Source organism: Periophthalmus magnuspinnatus, chromosome 2 (genome assembly GCF_009829125.3).
Source record: "Periophthalmus magnuspinnatus isolate fPerMag1 chromosome 2, fPerMag1.2.pri, whole genome shotgun sequence".
NCBI lineage: Eukaryota > Metazoa > Chordata > Actinopteri > Gobiiformes > Gobiidae > Periophthalmus > Periophthalmus magnuspinnatus.
Genome location: NC_047127.1, coordinates 18542054 through 18567855, shown reverse-complemented (window position 1 = coordinate 18567855; position 25802 = coordinate 18542054). Strand labels below are relative to the sequence as shown.

General features: G+C 44.7%; 1 pseudogene; it reads right to left on the bottom strand.

Annotated features, from left to right (window-relative positions):
* LOC117381382 (uncharacterized) lies at positions 1-25802 on the bottom strand (annotated as a pseudogene).

Genomic DNA, 25802 nt, shown 5'->3' with positions numbered 1-25802 from the left:
GAAGGTTTTAAGCCTGGTCTTAAATACAGAGACTGTGGGGGCCTGTTTAACATCAGCAGGGAGTTGATTCCATAGCACAGGAGCTTGGTAACTGAATGCTCTCCCTCCCACTGTACTTTTGGACACTCTAGGAACCACTAATAGTCCTGCATTCTGAGAGCGGAGTGCTCTGTTTGGCTGGTACGGGACAATAGCATCTTGCAGATAGGATGGGGCCGTACCGTTTAGGGCTTTGTATGTCAGGAGGAGGACTTTGAATTTGATTCCAAGCTCAACAGGAAGCCAGTGCAGATATTTTAGTACAGAACTGATGTGGTCTCTTCTTTTAGTTCCTGTTAGGACTCTGGCCGCTGCATTTTGGACCAACTGGAGGCTCCTTATAGTACTTTATAGTACTTTATAGTACTTTATAGTACTTTATAGTACTTTTGGGGCAGGCGGCAAGCAGAGAATTACAGTAATCAAGTCTGGAAGTAACAAATGCATGGATGAGTTTTTCAGCATTGTTTTTAGGTAAAATATTTCTAATTTTAGTTATATTTCGAAGGTTAAAGTATGCAGTTTTACAAGCTAGGTTTATATGGGCTGTGAATGAGAGATTTTTACAGTAGGGCTAGAAACTATACTCACATTGTCGAGTGAGATTATCTGGTCCGACAGAAAATCTCTTTGACCTTTGCGACCAACGACAATGTCCTCTGTTTTTTCAGGAGAAAAAAGCAGGTAATTCAAGGTCATCCAGGTTTTGATGTCCTTCACACAGGCACTGAGTTTTGATCAGTCTGATTTGGTTTCATTGATAAGTACAGCTGAGTGTCATCAGCGTAGCAGTGAAAATTAATGCCATGTTTTCTGATAATGTTACCCAATGGCAACATATGCAGAGTAAATAGGATTGGACCAAGCACAGATCCTTGTGGAACACCACAGGCTACTTTAGACCAGGGAGAGGAGCTCTGGTTTATACTAACAAACTGGTACCTATCTGATAGACATTTGAGGGCGGTCCCTCTGATTCCAATGTCACAATCTAACCTCTGCAGTAGAATGTTGTGATCAATGGTGTCAAACGCTGCACTGAGGTCCAGTAGGACCAGGACTGAAGCCAGCCCGTTATCAGCAGCTATTAGTAAGTAATTTGTTACTTTAAGCAGTGCAGTCTCTGTGCTGTGGTGAGCTCTGAATCCAGATTGAAATTTTTCAAATATATTATTGTCCTGCAGGTGGCGGCAGAGCTGTTTCACCACAACTCGTTCTAGAATTTTTGAGAGGAAGGGAAGATTAGAGATAGGTCTGTAGTTGACTAATTCATCAGGATTTAGGTTAGGTTTTTTCAAAAGGGGTTTAATCACAGCATACTTAAAGGACTGAGGAACGTAGCCATTTTCTAACGACATATTTATTATGTTATGGATGGAATCTATTATTAGGGGCAGGGCTTCTTTGAGGAGTCTGATTGGAATAGGATCGAGCATACAGGTTGATGGTTTGGACGACATGATGGCTGAGGTAATCTCCACCTCATCAACAGGAGTAAATTTATCTAATATTATTAGAGGATCTATGTGGGATATTGGTATTACAGACTGGATTAGTTCAGAGCTGATTTTTGGAGTAATTTTGTTGATTTTGTCTCTAATGGTTGTAATTTTGTAATCAAAGAAGTGAAGAAAGTCATCACAACTAATGTTCGAGGGGATAAGAGACTCATTAGCAGTGTGGGAGTTTGTCAGCCTGGCTACAGTGTTTACATCTGGGGTTATTTTTGTTTACTTCTATTAGATTTGAATAGTATCTAGTTCGGGCTTTCTACAGAGCGGCCTTATAAGTGAGCAGGCAGAGCTTCCATGCCTTCAGAGACTGCTCAGAGCGCGAGCGGCGCCAAAGCTTCTCTGTGCGTCTTACATATTTGAGTGTCCTGAGCTGTAACGTGTACCATGGAGCCGGAGGTCTTGGTTTAATGTAATGTAATGTACTAATACTAATACTAATACTGTTACTACTACTACTACTACTACTACTACTACTACTACTACTACTACTACTACTACTAATACTACTAATACTGCTACTGCTACTGCTACTACTACTACTACTACTACTACTACTACTACTACTGCTACTGCTACTGCTACAACTGCTACTGCTACTACTACTACTGCTACTACTACTACTAATACTGCTACTGCTACTGCTACTACTACTACTACTGCTACAACTGCTACTGCTACTACTACTACTGCTACTACTACTACTGCTACTACTACTACTACTACTAATACTACTGCTGCTACTACTACTACTGCTACTACTGCTACTGCTACAACTGCTACTACTACTGCTACTACTACTACTACTACTGCTACTACTACTACTAATACTAATACTGCTACTGCTACTACTACTAATACTAATACTGCTACTGCTACTACTACTACTGCTACTACTACTACTAATACTAATACTAATACTGCTACTGCTACTACTACTACCAATACTACTACTACTACTACTACTGCTACTACTACTACTACTACTACTACTACTGCTACTACTACTACTGCTACTACTACTACTACTACTGCTACTACTACTACTGCTACTACTACTACTGCTACTACTACTACTACTACTGCTACTACTACTACTAATCCTAATACTAATACTGCTACTGCTATTGCTACTACTACTACTACTACTACTACTGCTACTGTTACTGCTACTATTACTGCTGCTACTGCTACTGCTACTACTACTACTGCTACTACTACTACTACTACTACTACTACTACTAATACTAATACTGCTACTGCTACTGCTACTACTACTACTACTACTGCTACTGCTACAACTGCTACTGCTACTACTACTACTGCTACTACTGCTACTGCTACAACTGCTACTGCTACTGCTACTACTACTACTACTACTTCTACTACTACTACTACTACTAGTACTGCTACTACTACTACTACTACTACTACTAATACTAATACTACTACTGCTACTGCTTCTTTCTCTGTCACTGATTTTTTCCATCTTCAAAATAAGAAAGAACAGAACCAGTTCATTTGAAAGAGTTTGGTCCAAAGTTACTCCTCACTGACCTTATACATTCTGAACATCCTAGTTATTCACCATGATGAGTTCATAAAAACGTTTCACAACTCTCACAGACCAGAGTGGAGTTTTGCTTTTAAGGTAATTCTGACAAAAAACTTTCAAGCTAACAGTGCATTTCCTGAATCGCCACTGTATAATTAGAGACAGACAGCGCACATGGGACTTATTTTGACTTAAGAGCCACTTATATCATCTATGTGTATGGGACACAGCTCAAATCCATGGCAAACATCATATACAGGCCCGTTAAGTTTCCTCTGTGTAACACAGGAGCCCTTTAAGTTTCCTCTGTGTAACACAGGAGCCCTTTAAGTTTCCTCTGTGTAACACAGGAGCCCTTTAAGTTTCCTCTGTGTAACACAGGACCCCTTTAAGTTTCCTCTGTGTAACACAGGAGCCCTTTAAGTTTCCTCTGTGTAACACAGGACCCCTTTAAGTTTCCTCTGTGTAACACAGGAGCCCTTTAAGTTTCCTCTGTGTAACACAGGAGCCCTTTACGTTTCCTCTGTGTAACACAGGAGCCCTTTCAGATTCCCTCAGTCCTGTGTCTGTGTTATGTGTGTTATGTAACAGGAGCTTTTGGACAGCTGTACTCCACAGGTGATCATTATTCACTTGCACATCTGTAGCTCGAAGATTACAGGGCTAAACCCAAATGTGAGACAACAAAAGCCACGTTCTGGACTAACAAAAGCCACGTACTGGACTGACGAAAGCCACATTTTGGTCTACCAAAAGTCATATTCTGGACTAACAAAAGCCACATTCTGGTCAAAAGCCATGTTCTGGACTCGCAAAAGTCTTGTTCTGGACTAACAAAAGCTACGTTTTGGACTAACAAAAGCCACGTTCTGGACTAGCAAAAGCCACGTTCTGGACTAACAAAAGCCACGTTCTGGACTAACAAAAGCCACGTTCTGGACTAACAAAAGCCACCTTCTTGACTAACAAAAGCCACGTTCTGGACCAAGAAAAGCCACGTTCTGGACTAACAAAAGCCACGTTCTGGACTAACAAAAGTCACATTCTGGACTAAAAAAAAGCCATGTTCTGGACAAAAAAAAAGCCATGTTCTCGACAAAAAACATGTTCTGGACTAACAAAAGCCACGTTCTGGACTAACAAAAGCCATGTTCTCGACGAAAAAACATGTTCTGGACTCACAAAAGTCTTGTTCTAGACTGACAAAAGTCATGTTCTGGACTAACAAAAGCCACGTTCTGGACTAACAAAAGCCACGTTCTGGACTAACAAAAGTCACATTCTGGACAAAAAAAAGCCATGTTCTCGACAAAAAACATGTTCTGGACTAACAAAAGCCACGTTCTGGACTAACATAAGCCATGTTCTCGACAAAAAATATGTTCTGGACTCACAAAAGTCTTGTTCTAGACTGACAAAAGTCATGTTCTGGACTAACAAAAGCCACGTTATCGACAAAGGCCATGATCTGGACTTACAAAATTCATGGTCTGGACTAACAAAAGCTAAATTCTGGACAAAAGGCATATTCTGGATTAACAAAAGTCATGTTCTGGATTAAGAATAGCCACATTCTAGACTAACAAAAGCCACATTCTGGACTAACAAAAGCAACGTTCTGGACTAACAAAGGTCACGTTCTGGACTAACAAAAGCCATATTCTGGACAAAAACCATGTTCTGGACTCAGAAGTCTTGTTCTGGACTAACAAAAGTCATGTTCTGGACTAACAAAAGCCATATTCTGGGCAAAAACCATGTTCTGGACTCAGAAGTCTTGTTCTGGACTAACAAAAGCCACGTTCTGGACTAACAAAAGCCATGTTCTCGACAAAAAACATGTTCTGGACTCACAAAAGTCTTGTTCTGGGCTCACAAAAGTCATGTTCTGGACTAACAAAAGCCACATTCTCAACAAAGGCCATGTTCTGGACTTACAAAGTCATGGTCTGGACTAACAAAAGCTACGTTCTGGACTAACAAAGGCCACATTCTGTAATAACAAAAGTGACATTCTGGAATAACGAAAGCCATGTTCTGGAAAAACAAAAGCCACTTTCTGGACTAACAAAAGCCACAATCTGCATTAACAAAAGTCATATTCTGGAATAACAAAAGCTACATTCTGGACTACCAAAAGTCATATTCTGGACTAACAAAAGTAATGTTCTGGACTAACAAAAGCCACATTCTGGACTAACAAAAGCCATGTTCTGGACAAAAGCCATGTTCTGGACAAAAGCCACGTTCTGGACAAAAGCCATGTTCTGGACTCGCAAAAGTCATATTCTGGACTAACAAAAGCCATGTTCTGGACTAACAAAAGCCACGTTCTTGACAAAAGCCATGTTCTGGACTTACAAAAGTCATGTTCTGGACACACACAAAAAGCCATGTTCTCGACAATAAATTTGTTCTGGACTCACAAAAGTCTTGTTCTGGACTCACAAAAACCATGTTCTGGACTAACAAAAGCCACAATCTGCATTAACAAAAGTCATATTCTGGACTACCAAAAGCTACATTCTGGACTACCAAAAGTCATATTCTGGACTAACAAAAGCCACGTTCTCGACAAAAGCCATGTTCTGGACTCACAAAGCAACGTTCTGGAATAACAAAAGCCACATTCTGGAATAACAAATGCCACATTCTGGACTAACAAAAGCCACATTCTGGACTAACAAAAGCCATGTTCTGGACAAAAGCAACATTCTGAACTAACAAAACTCATGTTCTGGATTAAGAAAAGCCACATTCTGGACTAATAAAAGTCATTCTGGACTAACACAAGTCACATTCTTGAGTAACAAAAGCCACGTTCTGGACTAACAAAAGCCATGTTCTGGACAAAAGCCACGTTCTGGACTAACAAATGTCATGTTCTGCACTAAGAAAACCCATGTTCTGGAATAACTAAAAGCCACCTTCTGGACTAACAAAAGCCATGTTCTGGATTAACAAAAGCCATGTTCTGGAAAAAAGACACATCCTGGACTAAGAAAACTCATGTTCTGGACAAAAGCCACGTTCTGGACTAACAGAATCAATGTTCTAGACCTCATGTGTCAAACTCAAGGCCCGCGGGCCAAATGTGACCCTCCACATCTTTTTATGTGGCCCTCGACAGGGTATGATGGTCTTGAAATGTAATTTTATCAAGAGATATGCAGTTACACAGCCATATTTTTACATCTAGGTAAATGCATATGTAATATTTGTAACTTGAATAAGTAACAAATACAGAAACAGTTAATTAACAAGTTTAAAAAAGTAGTTAGATTTATTTTACATCTGGCCCTTTGAAACAGCCATTTTTGTGATGTGGCCCTTGGTGAAAAATGTGTTTGACACCCTTGTTCTAGACTCACAAAAGCCACATTCTGGACTAATAAAAGTCATGTTCTGGACTAAGAAAAGCCATGTTCTGGACAAAAGCCACATTCTGGACTAAAAAAAAGTCATGTTCTGTATCAACAAAAGCCGCGTTCTGGACCAACAAAAGCCATGTTCTGGACTAATGCAGCTGTTCCACAAATTTGAATAAACTTTTCCTGTATTTTGAGAGTTTTATGTATTTACTTTTTTAGTCTTTCGTTCAGTCAGTGCTGTTGTTCTGTACACAGTACAAAAATCATTTCAAAAGAAAAATTCCCAGTTTAGACCTTATTTACTCAAGATTTAATCTTTTGTCGAGATTCAGACCTGGTTTAATCTTGGTTCAGTTCTTATTTAGACCTGGTTTCCTCCAAGGTAATTAGTTCTAGTTCTGGTTTAGTTCTGGTTCAGTCCTGGTTCAGTCCTGGTTCAGTCCTGGTTCAGTCCTGGTTTAGTCCTGGTTTGATGCTGGTTTAGTCCTGTTTAGTCTTGGTTTAGTCCTAAATCATTCATGGTTAAGTGCTTGTTTAGACCTTATTTACTTAAGATTTAATCCTGGTTCAGATTTAGTCCATACTTTGTTTAGATTCAGATCTGGTTTAGTCCTGGTTTAGTTCAAGCTAAATAGTTCTAGATTAGTAATGATGCAATTGTCTCGTTATAATGATTTGTAATAGTAATTTTAACTGTCTTTGCTTCTTTCCTGTCCATAGTGTTGAGTTCAAATAAGGTGCGAAGTTGAGGTTGGCGATATCTTAACAGCAGTTACATGGTTTTTAGCCACTGGAGTATGCTACGCAGATATTACAAAGTGGAAATGAGTTGAACATTTGCAGAACCTTATCTTTCATCTTTATAATGTTTTTGAGTTTGTGGTGAAAACATCTGTGCGGGTTTTGGGTGAGCAGAGGACACAACGAGTAGCCACAGTAATTTGGGGATTTGTGCAGGGTTAAATGAGGTATAATGTGCAAATGATTGGAGACTTCAAGTTAACAGCAGAAAAAGGTAACAACAACTAGCATGCTAACAGTGCACTTCCTGCTTCTTGGATACTTTATAATTACATGCAGACAGTACACAGCAGACTTATTTTGGCCTCCAGAGCTGCTTCTACAATATATCTGTACTGAGATAAGACACATTAAGCTCAAATACCTGGGGGAATATCAGGTACGGTACTTTAACATGAAAATATAAACACATTTTTCAGTTTAAAGGTGCACCTTTGTGGGGTGGGTAGACATGTTTAATGTATACTGTGGAACATTCTAGGCAAAGCAATAACATTTCCGTGGAGACAAACAGAGCGGACTCAACATCCAAAACGTTACATAGTGCAGCTTTAATTTGTATTTATATTTTTTATTGTACCAAACAAATGCAGAAAACTGCTATTCATTTGAAGTGTGGCCCTCTGGTCTAAGACTGAAGTTTGGTTTAGTTCTGGTTTAGTCCTTGTTTTTATAGACCCTCTTGTATGTTGTAGACCCCACATAGTTATGTAATCATTATGTCCTGGTTCAGATCTTTAGTCCAGATTAAGACCTGGTTTAGTCCTAGTTGACTTGAATGTGGTTTACTCCCCCTATAGTCCTGGTTTAGACCTGGTTTAGTCCAAGTTAAATAATCCAAATAATAAATGATTAAATGCCTGCTTCTGTCGTAACGGTGCGGATAGGACCAAAGGATGCAGACCAGAGCAGTTTTAACAGTGTTTATTTACAGCGGTGAAAATGCAGTCTTTAAACAGGTCACAAGAGCAGGTACAGGAACCGGGGAGCGGGAGACGGGTCAGGCGGGTGCGGTGCAGGTAGAGGCGGGCAGGACAGGACCAGGACGGGGATAGAAGCAGGTGCGGTACCAGGGCAGGCGGATCAGACGAAGACCAGAGCGGGGAGCGGGTGACAAACCAGAGACCAGGACCGGACAGGAGACGAGACGAGCAGGAGACGAGACGAGCAGGAGACGAGACGAGCAGGAGACGAGACGAGCAGGAGACAAGACGAGCTGGAAGCGATACCGGGACTGGAACGTGGCGGCAGGAGCTGGGCGAGTAGAGGCAGGAATCTGGAGGGTGCATAAATCCAAATGAGCATTTGCCGGAAAGTACCATATAACAAAGCTTAGCAAGAAACATTCACGTTTTACACGCGGACGGTCTGGCACCGAGTGTAGACTGCCAAGCCTTCTTGTAGTCAGCAGCAGGTGGTGGTGATTAGGCTGACGCACCCCAGGTGTGCACGGGAGGAGTCAGGCACTCCACCCAGCTCCAGACACACAGGTAGGGGAGGGGGAGAGAGCACGGGAGGACAGGGAAACTGACATCATGACAGTACCCCCCCCCTAAGGTCCACCTCCTGGTGGACCCCCAGGCTTGTCAGGATGAGCGCGGTGGAAGTCTCTCACCATGTCGGGGTCCAGAATGCGTGCCCTGGGCACCCAGGATCGCTCCTCCGGACCGTAACCCTCCCAATCGACGAGGTACTGGAGGCCCCTACCACGGCGACGAACGTCAATCAGGCGGCGGACGGTGAACGCCGGGTGGCCGTCAATGACTCGGGCGGGCGGTGGGGGATCGGCCGGAGGGCACAGGTCGCTGGTCCGGACTGGTTTAACCTGGGAGACGTGAAAGGTCGGATGAATCCGGAGAGACGGGGGTAACTGGAGGCGCACCGCCGATGGATTTATGATCCTCATGATCTTAAACGGTCCCAGGAATCGGGGGGACAGCTTACGGGAGTCCGTCTTCAGCGGGACCGTCTTGGCGGAGAGCCAAACCATCTGGCCAGGTTGGTATACGGGCGCCGGGACACGGTGGCGATCGGCCGTCGCCTTAGTGCGCGCTCCAGCCCGAAGAAGGGCCGCCCTGGCCTTCTTCCAGATCCGGCGACAGCGCTGGAGATGGCGCTGAACAGACGGGACGGCGAGGTCCCTCTCCTCCGTGGGAAAGAGAGGGGGTTGATATCCCAGCGATGCCTCGAAGGGGGACATACCAGTGGCGGAACTCACGAGGGAGTTGTGAGCATACTCTATCCAGGGCAGGTGAGTACTCCAGGTCGCGGGGTTGGCGGAGGCTGTGCACCGTAGGGCCGACTCCAGGTCTTGGTTGGCCCGCTCCGTCTGCCCATTAGATTGTGGATGGAACCCGGACGTGAGGCTAACCGTGGCCCCCAAACCGTCGCAGAAAGACCGCCATACCTGAGAGGTGAATTGGGTCCCTCTGTCGGACACGATGTCCACCGGGATGCCGTGGAGTCGGAAGACATGACGGGTCAGCTGGTCGGCAGTTTCTTTGGCTGTGGGGAGCTTAGGCAGGGCAACGAAATGGGCGGCCTTGGAGAAGCGGTCCACAATGGTGAGAACCACCGTGTTCCCCTGGGAAGGGGGAAGGCCCGTCACGAAGTCCAAGGCGATGTGGGACCAAGGGCGACGAGGAACTGGGAGAGGATGCAAGAGACCAGAAGGGGGTGAGTGGGAGGCCTTGGCCCGAGCACATACCTGGCAGGCGGCGACATAAGCCCGGGTGTCTGTGTCCATCGTGGGCCACCAGAAGCGTCTCCTGAGGAGGGAGAGAGAGCGACCGGCACCAGGATGGCAGGCGAAACGGGAGGCATGGACCCACTGGAGCACCTGAGACCGGACAGAATCGGGAACAAACAGTTTACCTGGAGGGCCGTTACCTGGGTCGGGGTCGTTGGTCTGGGCCTCTCGGACGGTGTCCTCGATATCCCAATGGACCGCGGCCACCACACACGAGGAGGGAATAATTGTTTCTGCGGTGACCGGGCTATCCTCCAGGGCGAACTGGCGGGAGAGGGCATCGGGTTTGACGTTCCGAGATCCGGGGCGGTAGGTGAGGAGAAAGTTGAAGCGGCTGAAGAAGAGGGACCAACGAGCTTGACGGGGATTGAGGCGCCTGGCGGACTGGATGTACTCCAAGTTTTTATGGTCGGTCCAGACGATGAATGGTTGCTCCGCCCCTTCGAGCCAGTGGCGCCACTCCTCCAAGGCCAGCTTTACGGCAAGGAGCTCCCGATCCCCCACGTCATAATTGACCTCGGCCGAGGACAATCGCCGGGAAAAGAAGGCGCAGGGACAGAGGCGGTTGTGGGGGTCGAACCTCTGCGAAAGCACGGCCCCCACTCCCGAGTCGGAGGCGTCGACCTCCACGATGAATTGCCGTGAAGGGTCGGGCTGGTGCAGGATGGGAGCGGAGGTAAATAGTCTCTTAAGCTTCTCGAAGGCTGTCTGCGCCTCAGGAGACCAGGCAAACGGCAAAGCAGGAGAGGTGAGTTTAGTTAAGGGCGAGATAACCCTACTAAAATCCCGGATGAAACGTCTATAAAAATTGGCAAAGCCGATAAATCTCTGGAGCTGTCTCCGGCTGGTAGGAACGGGCCACTCAGTGACAGCCTGGATCTTTTCAGGGTCAGCTCTTACTTGGCCCCGCCCCACAATGAAGCCCAAAAAGCTGACCTCCTCTGCGTGAAACTCGCATTTCTCAGCTTTCACGAACAGTTTATTCTCGAGGAGGCGCTGGAGAACCTGGCGAACGTGCTGATGATGCTCCTGGGGGGACCGCGAGAAAATCAAGATGTCATCCAAGTAAACAAAGACGAATCGGTTAAGGAAATCACGGAGCACATCGTTGATGAGGGCTTGGAATACGGCAGGGGCGTTGGTGAGACCGAAGGGCATAACCAAGTATTCGAAATGTCCCAGGGGTGTCTTGAAGGCCGTCTTCCATTCGTCTCCCTCCCTGATGCGCACCAGGTGGTACGCATTCCGCAAATCCAACTTTGAGAAGATGGTTGCACCGTGGAGGGGCGTAAATGCCGAGTCCAGTAAGGGAAGCGGGTATTTATTCTTTACAGTTATATTGTTCAGACCCCGGTAATCAATGCAAGGCCGCAGGGATTTGTCCTTCTTAGCCACAAAGAAGAACCCCGCTCCCACGGGTGAAGTGGACGGGCGGATGATTCCGGCAGCCAGGGACCCACGGATATAGTCCTCCATTGACTCGCGTTCAGGTTTAGACAGGTTATATAGCCTGCTAGATGGTAGTGGGGCACCCGGCAGGAGGTCAATGGCGCAGTCATATGGACGGTGGGGCGGTAAAGAGAGGGCCTTGCTCTTGCTAAAAACCTCCCCCAGGTCGTGATATTCAGCAGGCACCGAGGACAGATTGGGGGTGTCTGGGGACGGATCAGCGACAGGAACGGACCTCCCGGCCGGAGGGAGGGCGGACCGAAGGCACTTGGCGTGGCAATCGGGACTCCAGCCCGAAACTCCGCCCCTGGCCCAATCGAAAACAGGGTTGTGGGCGCGTAGCCAGGGGTAACCAAGGACCAGAGGAGAAGCGGAGGAGGACAGGACATGAAACTGACGGTTCTCTTGGTGGTTGCCGGACAGAATCACGGTGACAGGTTCTGTGATGTGAGTGATGTGCCCCAGAAAACGTCCATTGAGCCCCTGGGCATTTAAGGGGCGTTCGAGGGGCTCCAGGTAGACCCCGAGCTGCTCCGCGACTTGGGCATCAATAAAGTCCCTCTCAGCCCCGGAGTCGATAAGGGCGGAAACGCATAAGGTCTCTGTGCGAACGCACAGGGTGGCGCTGAGCCGCAGTCTATTAGAAGAGTCCAGGATGTGTTGCTCGCCCACCAGTACTCCCAGTGCTACTGGTGGGCCCCCCCTTTTGGCCGAACTGGGCAAGTGACCACATAATGTCCGCGCTCACCGCAGTAGAGGCAAGCCCCGGCCAGACGACGCCTCCGTTGACGCTCCTCGGCCGACACAAGGGTCCTGTCGAGTTGCATGGGCTCATCCGGCGGGGGCGGGGCAGCGCGTGGCTCCGGCGGGACCGGTGACCGGCGTCTCTCTCGGCGACGAGCCCGTAGGCGGTTGTCTATACGGTGAGTGAGGGAGATGAGGGTCCGCAGGTCGGGGGGTTCGTCCCGGGAAACCAATTCATCTTTCAAAGTCTCGTTCAGGCCCCGCACAAACACAGCCCGCAGCGCGCTGTCCGTCCAGTCCAGCTCCGCCGCATGTGTCCAGAATTCAATGGAATAATCCGCTACCGTCCTGGAGCCCTGGCTGAGAGTCAATAACCGGGAGGCAGCATTGTCCTGGTAGTGCGGGTGGTCAAACACCAGCTTAAACGTGGACACAAATTCATTAAAATCCAGGCTATCCACAGACGTCTTCATTAGGCGCGCCTCTGCCCACTGGAGAGCTCTGCCCCGGAGTAATCCACATATATATCGGATCTTGGTGGCCCCCGAGCTGAAACGAGAAGGGCATTGCTGGAACATGAACTCGCACTGGAACAGGAATCCGCGACAGAGGTGAGGTTGTCCAGCATACGGCTCCGGATCCGTGCCTCTCGGCTCCGGGAGGCGTGGCGGCGCTCCGGCTGCAGCAGGCGGGGTGACGAGGAGCGCGGCCACCTGGTGGTTAAGCTGTGCCACCTGCTGGGACAATGTCTGATTTAGCTCCAATAGAGTCCGAATGGATTGTTCATGCTGACCCAGCACCGCCTCGGGGTGAGAGTGCGTGAGGCGGCGCGTCTGGTCCGGATCTGAGCCTGCTTGGTCCATAGTGGCCAGACCGTTCTGTCGTAACGGTGCGGATAGGACCAAAGGATGCAGACCAGAGCAGTTTTAACAGTGTTTATTTACAGCGGTGAAAATGCAGTCTTTAAACAGGTCACAAGAGCAGGTACAGGAACCGGGGAGCGGGAGACGGGTCAGGCGGGTGCGGTGCAGGTAGAGGCGGGCAGGACAGGACCAGGACGGGGATAGAAGCAGGTGCGGTACCAGGGCAGGCGGATCAGACGAAGACCAGAGCGGGGAGCGGGTGACAAACCAGAGACCAGGACCGGACAGGAGACGAGACGAGCAGGAGACGAGACGAGCAGGAGACGAGACGAGCAGGAGACGAGACGAGCAGGAGACAAGACGAGCTGGAAGCGATACCGGGACTGGAACGTGGCGGCAGGAGCTGGGCGAGTAGAGGCAGGAATCTGGAGGGTGCATAAATCCAAATGAGCATTTGCCGGAAAGTACCATATAACAAAGCTTAGCAAGAAACATTCACGTTTTACACGCGGACGGTCTGGCACCGAGTGTAGACTGCCAAGCCTTCTTGTAGTCAGCAGCAGGTGGTGGTGATTAGGCTGACGCACCCCAGGTGTGCACGGGAGGAGTCAGGCACTCCACCCAGCTCCAGACACACAGGTAGGGGAGGGGGAGAGAGCACGGGAGGACAGGGAAACTGACATCATGACAGCTTCATTCTAGTTTAGACCTGCTTTAGTCCTGGTTTAGCCCTGATTTAGTCCTGGTTCAGTCCTGGTTCAGTCCTGGTTTAGTCCTGGTTCAGTTCTGGTTTAGTCCTAGTTTAGACCTGGTATTAGTCCTAGTTTAGACCTGGTATTAGTCCTGGTTTACATCTGGTTTAGTCCTGGTTTAGTCCTGGTTTAGCCCTGAATCAGTCCTGGTTTAGACCTGATTTACATCTGGTTTAGTCCTGGTTTAGTCCTGGTTTAGCCCTGAATCAGTCCTGGTTTAGACCTGATTTAGTCCTGGTTCAGTCCTGGTTTAGTCCTGGTTTAATCCTGGTTCAATCCTGAATCAGTCCTTGGTTTAGTCCTGGTTAAGTCCCGGTTAAGTCCCGGTCTTTAGTCCTGTTCTAGCCTCATATAATAGCAGCAGTGTTCACACTGTCTGTCTCAGATGGAATGGTCCATATTATTCCCTGAAGCGTGTTTAAGCCATGTGCTTGTTCTGAAGAGGGCTCCCCTGCGGCCTCCTGGGACCTCCTCCTGACGTCAAAGCGCGGTGCTAGCATACCAGCAGTCGGGTTAGGATTACTGTAAAGTGGGGAAATTGCAACCACCGCCTGCAGAAGACTTGGCTGGTACAATCATTTGATCCCCTCTCCTATTCCTCCTACTCCTCCTTGTCCTCCTCATTCTCCTCCTTGTCCTCCTCATTCTTCTCCTTGTCCTCCTCATTCTTCTCCTTGTCTTCCTCCTTGTTCTCCTCCTTGTCCTCCTCATCGTCGTCGTCCTCCTTGTCCTACCTGTTTTCCTCCTCCTTGTTGTCCTCCTCCTCCACATACTCCTCATCCTCCTGTCCTCCTCCCCCAGAAGACAGATACGTTTAATTCTATACTCTGGAACATTCCAGGCAAAGCAATAACATCTCCATGGAGATAAACTGTGCTGTGGACACCTGAAAAGTTACATTGTGCAACTTTAAAACATACAGGGCTATTTAAGACAATCTTTAAGTCTCTACACCTGTTTTTTTGTCTTAAAAAAAATAAAAAATAGAACTGTCTCATTTTAAACAGTTTACTGTCGTGCTCACTGACCTTATGCATTCAGAACATCCTAATTCACCATGATGAGTTTAAAAGCAGTTTTCAGAGACTAGTGCAGAATATTGTTAACAAGCTAACAACAACTAGTAGGGTAACGTGCACTTCCTTATTTTTGGACAGGTGTTTTTCGTGTGACTTTGTGTGAGTACATACCAGGCCAGATGTAACATTATGGCCCGGACAAACAGCTCTGCTCTGCTCGTACTTAAACACTTCAGGACGTCCTGTGCTGCTGACATTACAGGTGGGTAAGTGCAGCCTTTCGCTCACTGGGTTCAAAGATAGTTTTTAGACAAAAACTTTAAACCTGCAGTGTAATAATGGAGCAAGGCAGGAACTTTCTACACTCCAAACATCCTGCAAGTACAAAAAAGAAGCAGTAGTTGTAGCATGAGCAGTACTAGTATGTAAATAACTGTGGATTCGAATTCGGAAAGGCTGATAGCAGCAAAGGTTTGATTTTGTAACCAACTAAAGGTCTTATATACTATTTCCCCCCATGTATTTGAGCAGAATGTGTCTGTTCCAGTAAAAGCAGCTCTTGAGGTAAGAATAAGTCCACTGTGTACTGTCTGCATATAATTATAAAGACTTTTATTGTCCGAGAATCAGGAAGTGTGCTGTTAGCATGGTGGCTGTTGTTAGCTTTACCGTGGTTCAATTCAATTCAATTCATTTATTTTTGTAACGCCCGAAATCACAACAACAGTGGTCTTGAAGGGCGTTCATGTTTTGGTTGATGGGGGAAACCGGAGTACTCAGAGGAAACCTATCCAGACGCGGGGAGAAACATGAAAAACTCCACACAGAAAGGCCTGGCAAAACTATGGTCTGGTCTCTGAGAGTTGTGAAAAATTCTCAAAACTTATCCTGGTGAATCAGTAGGATGCTCTGAATGCATAAGGTCAGTGAGGAGTAACTTTGGACCTCTGCAAACAGGGAGCCCCCCAACAGTGAGCCTGAGGAGCAGAGCCAGAGGAGCAGAGCCAGAGGAGCAGAGCCAGGGGAGTAGAGCCAGGGGAGTAGAGCCAGAGGAGCAGAGCCAGAGGAGTAGAGCCAGAGGAGTAGAGCCAGAGGAGCAGAGCCAGAGGAGTAGAGGAGCAGGGAGCCGGAGGAGTGGAGCCAGAGGAACAGAAGAGCAGAACCAGAGGAGCAGAGCTAGAGAAGCAGAGGAGAGGAGCCAGAAGAGTAGACAGGAGCAGTGACTGAGTGGCTAGCACTCACAGCAAGAAGGTTTCTGATTCAACTCTTTGGCTCAACTCTTGTTCTCCCTGTGTCTGTGTGGAGTTTGCATGTTCTGCTTATGTCTGTGTGTTTTTTGCATGTTCTACCTGTATCTGTGTGTTTTTTGCATGTTCTGCCTGTGTCTGTGTGGAGTTTACATGTTATGCCTGTGTTTATGTGGAGTTTGTATGTCCTGCCTGTGATAGATCAAATCCTCCAGGTAAGCCCATCCTGTCCAAGACTAGCTCAAGATCTGTAGCTGCTGGGTCACAGTTTACCCCAGAGACACTGAAGGATGGTCAAATGTAGTGTACACATTTTTCTAAGGGGACAATAAAATGTAGCCAGACAATTGCTAGTTTAGACCTATTTTAGTCCTAGTTTTTTACCGGTTAAGTCCTAGTTTAGTCCTGTTCTAGTACTTACTTAGACCTCTTTTAGACTTGGTTTATACTTGCTTAAATGATCTGAATGAATAATACGGTCTATGGCCTTTGACATTTGAAACAAACTTGTATAAACCATATTGTATTGTATAGTTGCTTGTCCACAGGGGGCGATGGTGAGCACATGCAGAAGGATGCCCAGGTCACCATCCAAAACCAACATTGGAAAAGTGCTGGCGCAGCCAGAGGAAGTCGTTTGGAATGTCGCGCACCTTAATTGTGTTTTGTGTTATTTTAGGAACAAGACCCCCCAAAATCCTCCCCAAAATCTCCCCCCCCATATCGGCCCCATGGTCTCTCCCATGGAGTCAGCGCTCACACCTGGACAAGCACAGGCTCTGCGAGGAGGCCTGTGCTTTGTGCTCTAGAGGTGTAAGTCATTCTGTTCAGGGAGCATGTGTGGGTTAAGAAGTTTGACTGTTTTAGGCTGCCATAGTTTGGACTTCTGAAGGATCACTGTAAACTGAACACATCCAATAACAGCTTTATTAAAGCAGGACTAAACCAGATCTAAACTACCATGTAACTTTACGGACAAAAGAAGTACTAAACCAGATCTAAATCACACTTAAACAGGGCTTAACTGTATTTTGATCAGTATTAAACCAAGACTAAAGCCCCACTGAACCAAGCAGAAACCAGGTGGTAGTAGTAATTGTAGTGGTAGTAGTAGTAAATATAGTAGTAGTAGCAACAGCTGCAGCAACAGCAACATCACTAGTAGAAGAAGTAGAAGTTCTAGTGGTAGAAGCAGCAGTAGTAGAGGTAGTAGTACTAGTGGTAGAAGCAGCAGTAGTAGAGGTAGTAGTACTAGTGGTAGAAGCAGCAGTAGTAGAGGTAGTAGTACTAGTGGTAGAAGCAGCAGTAGTAGAGGTAGTAGTTCTAGTGGTAGAAGCAGCAGTAGTAGAGGTAGTAGTACTAGTGGTAGAAGCAGCAGTAGTAGAGGTAGTAGTTCTAGTGGTAGAAGCAGCAGTAGTAGAGGTAGTAGTACTAGTGGTAGAAGCAGCAGTAGTAGAGGTAGTAGTACTAGTGGTAGAAGCAGCAGTAGTAGAGGTAGTAGTTCTAGTGGTAGAAGCAGCAGTAGTAGAGGTAGTAGTTCTAGTGGTAGAAGCAGCAGTAGTAGAGGTAGTAGTACTAGTGGTAGAAGCAGCAGTAGTAGAGGTAGTAGTACTAGTGGTAGAAGCAGCAGTAGTAGAGGTAGTAGTTCTAGTGGTAGAAGCAGCAGTAGTAGAGGTAGTAGTACTAGTGGTAGAAGCAGCAGTAGTAGAGGTAGTAGTACTAGTGGTAGAAGCAGCAGTAGTAGAGGTAGTAGTACTAGTGGTAGAAGCAGCAGTAGTAGAGGTAGTAGTTCTAGTGGTAGAAGCAGCAGTAGTAGAGGTAGTAGTACTAGTGGTAGAAGCAGCAGTAGTAGTACAGTCTCCTCTCTCTTCTCTGGGGGAGACTTGACAGTTGTAATGACAGTGTTTTGGCGGTGCGTTCAAAGACACTAGAGCTGAGGGAAAATTGTATGAAGGTACAATTGTTCCAAAAAGTTTGAATGTGTAAATGTTCATTTTTATCATTGTACACTGATAAATAAAAAATGTATATCTATTTTAACACTTACAAATATTGTTTTACATTAACAAATATCTTTTTACAACTTTGTAATTTTACAAGTACAAATCTGAAAATTATGCTTTCACGAGTTTTGAGACATTCATTGCACTGAGTTTGTCTCAAAACAATTTGTAAACGCAACAGCTGACTTGAACCTGAAGACAGCAGGGGGCGGGGCTATATATATATATATATATATATATATATATATATATATATATATATATATATATATATATATATAATTTTTATTTCCACGAACCGCTCCAGATCTTACAAACTTACAAACATCCACAGTGTCCTCTATTGTGTACATTTCTTTGTTTTGTCTGTCTCATCATGTTTAGAACGCAAAACTGTTGCAAAATAACAGTGTGTAACATTTACTGTACCTTTGAGTGTTCATGAGTTCATATAGAGATGCTGACGTTCTATCCCCTTATCAACAACAGAGAGGTTAAGCATATTTATCTGATTTAGAGTTTTGACCAGTATTATTTTACTTTGAGTAAGAAAATTGTACTAAACTTAAAAACTCTCTATCCTAAAAATAGAAAAATAAAATAAATAAATAAATAAATAAATAAATAAATAAATAAATAAATAAATAATATCTCCATGGAGACCAGCAGTTGGTGGACCTTCCACCACTAGGCTAAAGTTACAGTACATCTTTTAAATGTTAAGATTTGATTTGCTTTTAAAAATACCCACAAGCTCCTTTTGAGAGTCTAAAGGCAAATCAATACATGACAATGCATATTATCCAAAAATCTGAAAGTATGCCTTAGCATGCTAGTTGTTGTTAGCAAAACTCCTCTCTGGTCTCCGAATCGTGGAGAATAATCAGGATGTTCTGAACGCTTAAGGTCAGTGAGGAATAACTTTAGACCACTGCAAACTGCTTCAAATGAACTAGTTCTATTTTTCACCTTTTAAGATGGTAAAAATCAGGTACTGAGTCTTTAAATGTAAAATATTTACCATGCTGTTTGAATGGTGACGTTACTCTGTTACGTCAATGTTCAAAGTGGTTCAAATCCATAAAAATTGCACTGGCATCAAAGAACATTCAAACACATGGAGTAAACCCGGTGTAACCCTGATCTCACCCTGAGCTAGAGCTGGACTTCTTCGTCTAATGCCATATTGTACAACATTCCAGACAAAGCAACAACATATGACCTCCACGGAGACAAAGAGGTAGCGGCCCCTCCACCAGAGAGAACTAAACAAAGACTAAACCAGAACTAACCCAGAACTAAACAAAGACTAAGCCAGAACTAAAACAGAACTAAACCAAAACTAACCCAGAACTAAATGAAGACTAAACCAGAACTAACCCAGAACTAAACGAAGACTAAACCAGAACTAACCCAGAACTAAACAAAGACTAAGTCAGAACTAAAACAGAACTAAACCAAAACTAACCCAGAACTAAATGAACACTAAACCAGAACTAAACAAAGACTAAGCCAGAACTAAACCTGATCTAAACAAAGACTAAACCAGGACTAAACGAACACACCAGGTCTCAAACCGGAACTAAACCAGAACTAAGCCAGTACTAATCTAGGACTAAACCAAGACTAAACCAAGATTAAGCCAGGACTGAATTGGAGCTAAACTGTGACTAAAGCAGAACTAATCCAGGCCCAAACCAGGACTAAACCAGGACTGAAAAGGAAGTATAGGCTATAATAACTCAACCTTTAACCATTGAGCTTAAAAATGTCATCCAGCTTAAACGTAAACAGGTTTGTGTTGTCATCTGGATGTGAGCACCAGAACTATTCAAACAAGTGGATTTATTCTAAACCACAATGACCAGCTCTGCTCTGTTAGTAAACCCATAGCTCTGGGTTATCTCTGTTAGGGACAAGGCTAAACTGGGGTCATGCTAAACCCTGTCTGAGAGATATACAACTGTAGCGTGTCTTGCGTAACATGCTAAGCCTCGAGCTAATGCCGCTTAAGGAGGTATGTGGAGATCATAAAAAAAGTATGGGTGAAATCTGTCAGCGTCCAGGGCTGTGACCTTAAGACCGCAGCTCGATTTGCATATAGTAACTGCATCTCTTAGCACACCTGTTCATGTGTTCAGTGTTCCTAAGCTAGCAACAGATGCTAATAGATTGTTCCAAGTTGTGTTATTAAAGAGGGGGTATTCTGCAAGATCGGGTTTTTAGAGCTTTCTCCCATGTTATAACATTGTTCCCTCATCAGAAACACGCCTGAAGAGGTTTTACCTGTCATCCATTCATGTTTAAGTCATCTAGACTTATTGAACCCTCCTTATGGTTAACAGTACAAGACTGTACAAGGCTCCGCCCACAAGCCTACGTCACCCATGCTCACAGACAACAATTCTCCATAAACATACAAAAACATGATACAAAACTGTACACAGCAACTTGACAAACCTGATGTGATGTGCAGTAGTTTCATTAGTGGGATGCAGCTGATTGTGTTGTGATAGTGCTCTGAAGGGGGAGGGACTTAGCACAAAGAGCAAAGGGAGGGGGAACTCAGAGTGTCAAAAATGAAAGTGAAACATGTTAATACATTGTTTTGAGTGAATACAGCATTTTCAAAATGATAAAAGGAAACATGGTGATCTAAATATGTTATGTGTTACATTTAATACCCCATAGAAGTCAAATACCCCCTGTAGGCTATATTCAAGTGCCATTCTTATGTATGTGTTTGTTTGATTTAGTCCAGCGACCTTTTGGTAATGGGGTAAAAGTTCCTCTGGCAGAGTGGTTGTCCTGTCTCCTCTCAGTGAGGGTGTGGGTCAGACTCCTGATTCTTTATGTTACTATGTCCTTTAAAAAACAGTCATATAAGACTCAATTAGGTCTAATTGTTGACCTTGGCACTGGCTTTGGAGCAAAAGATACAGTTTCTGTTTTAGTCTGTGAACACGGCTCTCACAGAGCCCAGAACCATGGCCTGAAAATCCCCAAACTTCACCTTAAATCCCCCATGTCGAGTCTATAGAGCTCTCATGTAATATTTGATTTTGCATAGTAACCAGGGGTAGTAGAGTAGACACAAACTGTACTCGAGTACTTCAAAATTGTACTACTCAATTAGAAGTACAAAGTAGTCATCCAAGAAATTACTCAAGTAAGAGTAAAAATGTATTTTTTTTACTCAAGTAAGAGTAACTGAAAGAGCAACTATCAATCAGGACGTAACATCTGATTTATATGTGAATGTGACAAATATGAAATTAATCACACAGGAGATACAGCTACAGCTCTGAGTCACTATACACAATGTGGTATTTTCAAACAGACACAAAACTGATCCAAACGAAATCACATCTGATGGAGCCAGAAACACAAATGTTCAAATCATTTCACATTGTTACATAAAGCTCAGTCACCTGTGGCTCTTCCCACTTTGACTAAATCTACAACTTTTACTGAAAAGTACTCAAAAAGTACTTCAATACAGATATTACTCAAGTAGGAAAAAATATACTGCTAAAGTACTCAGAAAAGTAAAATTTCAAAGACTCAAATGAATGTGACTAGTACTACCCACTCCCAAAGTGAATGTACTGAATGCAGTTTGACATAACTTACAAAAACAGGACCTGATTTATACTGGAACTCCGGGGGATATTTGGTTTAAAAATATGAACTTTCTTCTTGCATTGAAAGAACAATTTGCACGCATTTTAAAGCATAGTCCTAGAAATGATTTATAGCAAAAGAACATGATGGAGTTACAGCTGTTTATCCTACACTATACACAATATTATTATGAACACCATGTACTGACATTATGGTACAGGTAAATACAACATCTGTGGGTCATTTTGATATTTGACCTGCTTATGTCCATAGAGACAGATAAGTTTAATGTGGAAAGTTCTACACACTAAAAATGCTGTGTTAAAAATAACCCAATCTATGTAAATAAAAACACAGCTCTGGGTCACTATAGTGACCAAAACAGCTCTAGTTCACTATTGGACCAACACAGCTATCAATCAATCAAACTTTATTTGTATAGCACTTTACAACAGCAAAAAATGAACCAAAGTGCTTTTCAAGGGCATTAAAATGTAAAAACAACAACAACAAAAAAATCTATATACAAAACAACAAACAATAAAAACAGTCATTAGCTGAAGGCAATTGTGAACAAATGAGTCTTTAGCTTGGCTTTGAACGGGACAAAGTAGTGACTGAGTGTAACTCCAGGGACAAAGAGTTCCAAAGTCTGGGACCACAGAAAATGAACGGTCACCCCACAGTTTCCTTTTGGTTCTGGGGACCTCCAGCAGGTGTTGTCTGGCCGACCGCAGAGCTCTGTTGGGCGTATGAGCCGTTAACAGCTTGCAAAGATATAAAGGTGCAAGACCATGCAGAGCTTTAAAAACAAACATTAAGAGTTTAAAATCAATCCTGAAATGTACTGGGAGCCAGTGGAAGGAGTACAGAACCAGGGTGATGTGACTATGTTTGCGAGTGTTTGTCAGAGGTCGGGCTGCAGCATTTTGAACTAATTGCAAGCGTTGGAGAGTGTATTGATTTACTCCAATATAAAGAGCATTACAATAGTCAATCCTGGAACTAATAAAAGCATGTATGGCCTTTTTCATGTCAGCTTGACAAAGAAATGGTTTAACTTTTGCCAGGAGACGAAGCTAAAATAAACTGGCTTTAACTACACTGTCAATATGTTTATCAAACTGCAAATACTCATCAAATTTAACCCCCAGGTTTATGACAACAAGTTGGAGAGAAAAAACAAGATCAGGAACTACATCGAAAAGTTTTGAACCAAACAATATACATGTCTGTTTTGCTTTCATTTAAATGCAAAAAGTTCTGTGAAAGCCAGTGTTTAATGTCTGTCATGGCACTGTGAACAGACTGAAGTGCATTGGAACAATTTGAAGTCACAGGAAGATATACTTGAAGATCATCAGCATAGAAATGGAAGCACAGATTGTGTTTGGATATGACGTTACTCAGCTCTGGGTCACTATAGTGACCAACACAGCTCTGAGTCACTATAGTGACCAACACAGCTCTGGGTCACTATAGTGACCAACACAGCTCTGAGTCACTATTAAACCAACACAGCTCTGGATCACAATAGTGACCAACACAGCTCTGGGTCACTGTAGTGACCAACACAGCTCTGGGTCACTGTAGTGACCAACACAGCTCTGACTCACTATAGTGACCAACACAGCTCTGGGTCACTATAGTGACCAACACAGCTCTGGGTCACTATAGTGACCAACACAGATCTGGGTCACTATAGTGACCAACATCAGCCAGGAGCCCAGCCTTTAGTAATAACATTAACTTTAACTGAAAGTGAATGTTGAAATGGTAAAAAGTTTCAGATAAAATCACAAAGATAAAGTCAAAACATGTGTAGATAAGTTTATGAGTTGTTTGTGTGGAGCAGCAGAGAGTCTCGGCGGTTCCAGATGATCTGACCCAGACGGCCTGTAGACAAAAGGCGGGAAATGCCATTTTGTGCCATTTGAAATGAGCCAACTATGACCCAATCTGTTGACCCAGCATTTGGGTTAAGCAAAACAAAAAGTGACCCAACAGGTCTAACCCCACAACTGGGCAGAAAAAATATCTCTCTATCTAAGGCTCCAGCAAAGGGGAGGGGGGCATCCCGTCCCCACGTGTTGAGCCGACCAGGTGAACCAGTTTTTTCCAACGCTGGCGGTGGATCTGGCCCATCACCGACATGTATAAATTTGGTCTTAGCCCAGCTCACTTGGAGGCCAAGCTTCCCTGCCTCTTCACTGTATATGCCCAGAGCGTCTCTCAGATGGCTGTAGGATATGCTGAGCAGAATGGTGTCGTCGGCGTACTCCAGGTCGGTCAGATGGTAGTCGCCAAAGGACACTCCGGGGACCCGCTCACAGACCTTGAGCATCAGGTGGTCAATGATGCAGTTGAAGAGGTCGGGAGCAGCCACGCAGCCCTGACGGACGCCACTGGAGATGGAAAACCAGTCAGAGTCTATGCCGTTAATGCGGACACAGCTCTGTGCATTGCTATAAAGCAACTTGAGTAGGGCGACGATCTTGGGTGGTGCTCCAAGGGCGTGTAGGATACTCCACAGTGAAGCATGGCAGACGGTGTCGAAGGCAGCCTTCAGGTCTATGAACTCGATGTAGAGGTGTCGGTCTTTACGGAATTCATAGGTCTTCTCTATCAGCAAACGAACGGCGGAGATGTGGTCATTTGTGGAGCGATTAGGCATGAAGCCAGCCTGCTGGGGACGGCGACTGCTTCTGATGGCTGGGAGAGCACGGGTGAGCAAGATCCTGGTAAAGAGCTTGCCGGGGATGGACAGAAGGGTAATGCCTCTGTGGTTGCAGCAGTCTAGCCTGTCACCCTTGCCCTTCCAGAAGGGTAGGATAACCCCTCTGGTCCAGTCACTGGGAAGTCTCTCTGTCTCCCACACCTGATTGAATATGTGGGTGACACAACTTTTTCTACTGTGGGTGTGGGTAAATTAGGAACATCTGAATGGAACCTCCACCAGAAAAGTCCCATAGAGCTGCTTTAAACATGTCTGATGCTAATAGTCTATATTTGTAGACGGTGGTAATGACTGAAAAGCTTAAATGTATGCAAAGGTACAGTATGGAACTTTCTGAAGGTGGCACATCACCTGTATGATTCCATGGAAATAGAAAGTTAAAGTCATACTTTGGAACATTCTCTATAGATACATTCTTTGCCATGCTGTGGAATATAAAAGCCAAAGGAACAACATTTCCATGAAAACAAGTCAAAGGAGGATTGTTTTTGTATGTTTATCAGTGCAATAAACACAACCAAAAAACAACATGCTTTTATTTAAATCTATTTTTGGCTAAAAAGTTACATACTGTGACTTTGAAGGTGCTGTACCTGATTTTTACTGTCTTAAAATATGAAAAATAGAGCTAGTTTTTAACCTCTTAGTGGTCCAGAGTTATTCCTCACCTCCCAGGAGACAATCGGCCCATGTTTATTCTTCCAGGTTACGTTTTTACTTTTAACATAATAACATTTTTTATGGATTCTTAACATTGGCTTATAAAAACTCAAATAGCACAGAAGTGGGTTAAACCTGCATTTAACCCATCCTTCGGTGTCTCTGGGTTAAACCTGTCAGGATTATCTAGACTACTGTGCTTGTTTTATTTTGATGGGTGAAACTGGAGCTCCCAGACACAAGGAGAACATGCAAACTCACAGAGAAAAGCCTTAGATAATATGGGAATCAAACCAGAAACCTTTTTGCTGTGATGATACATTTGGTTTCCTTTTTAGATGTGAACCCACAATCTGGAACTACTATTTCTTAGGAACTTAAAACTATGATTTGACTAACCTCAAAATTCCTATATTTTTCCATGAATATTCCACAAAACAAATCCCACAGAATAAGTGTCTCTTCTGGGAAAACATTTCACAATATTTTCTTTTGTAGGTGGGTCACGTATGACTTTAAAGGGGAAATCCTCCCTTTCAGTTCTTTTTATGAACTGTGTCCTAAATGAGCACCCGTAGTTGCACCCACCACTTCCTGTATGATGTCATCAGTGATGCGGGTCTCACCCGGGCTATAACCATGTGACTTTTTGACATTCAAATCTGCGGTAGGAACCAT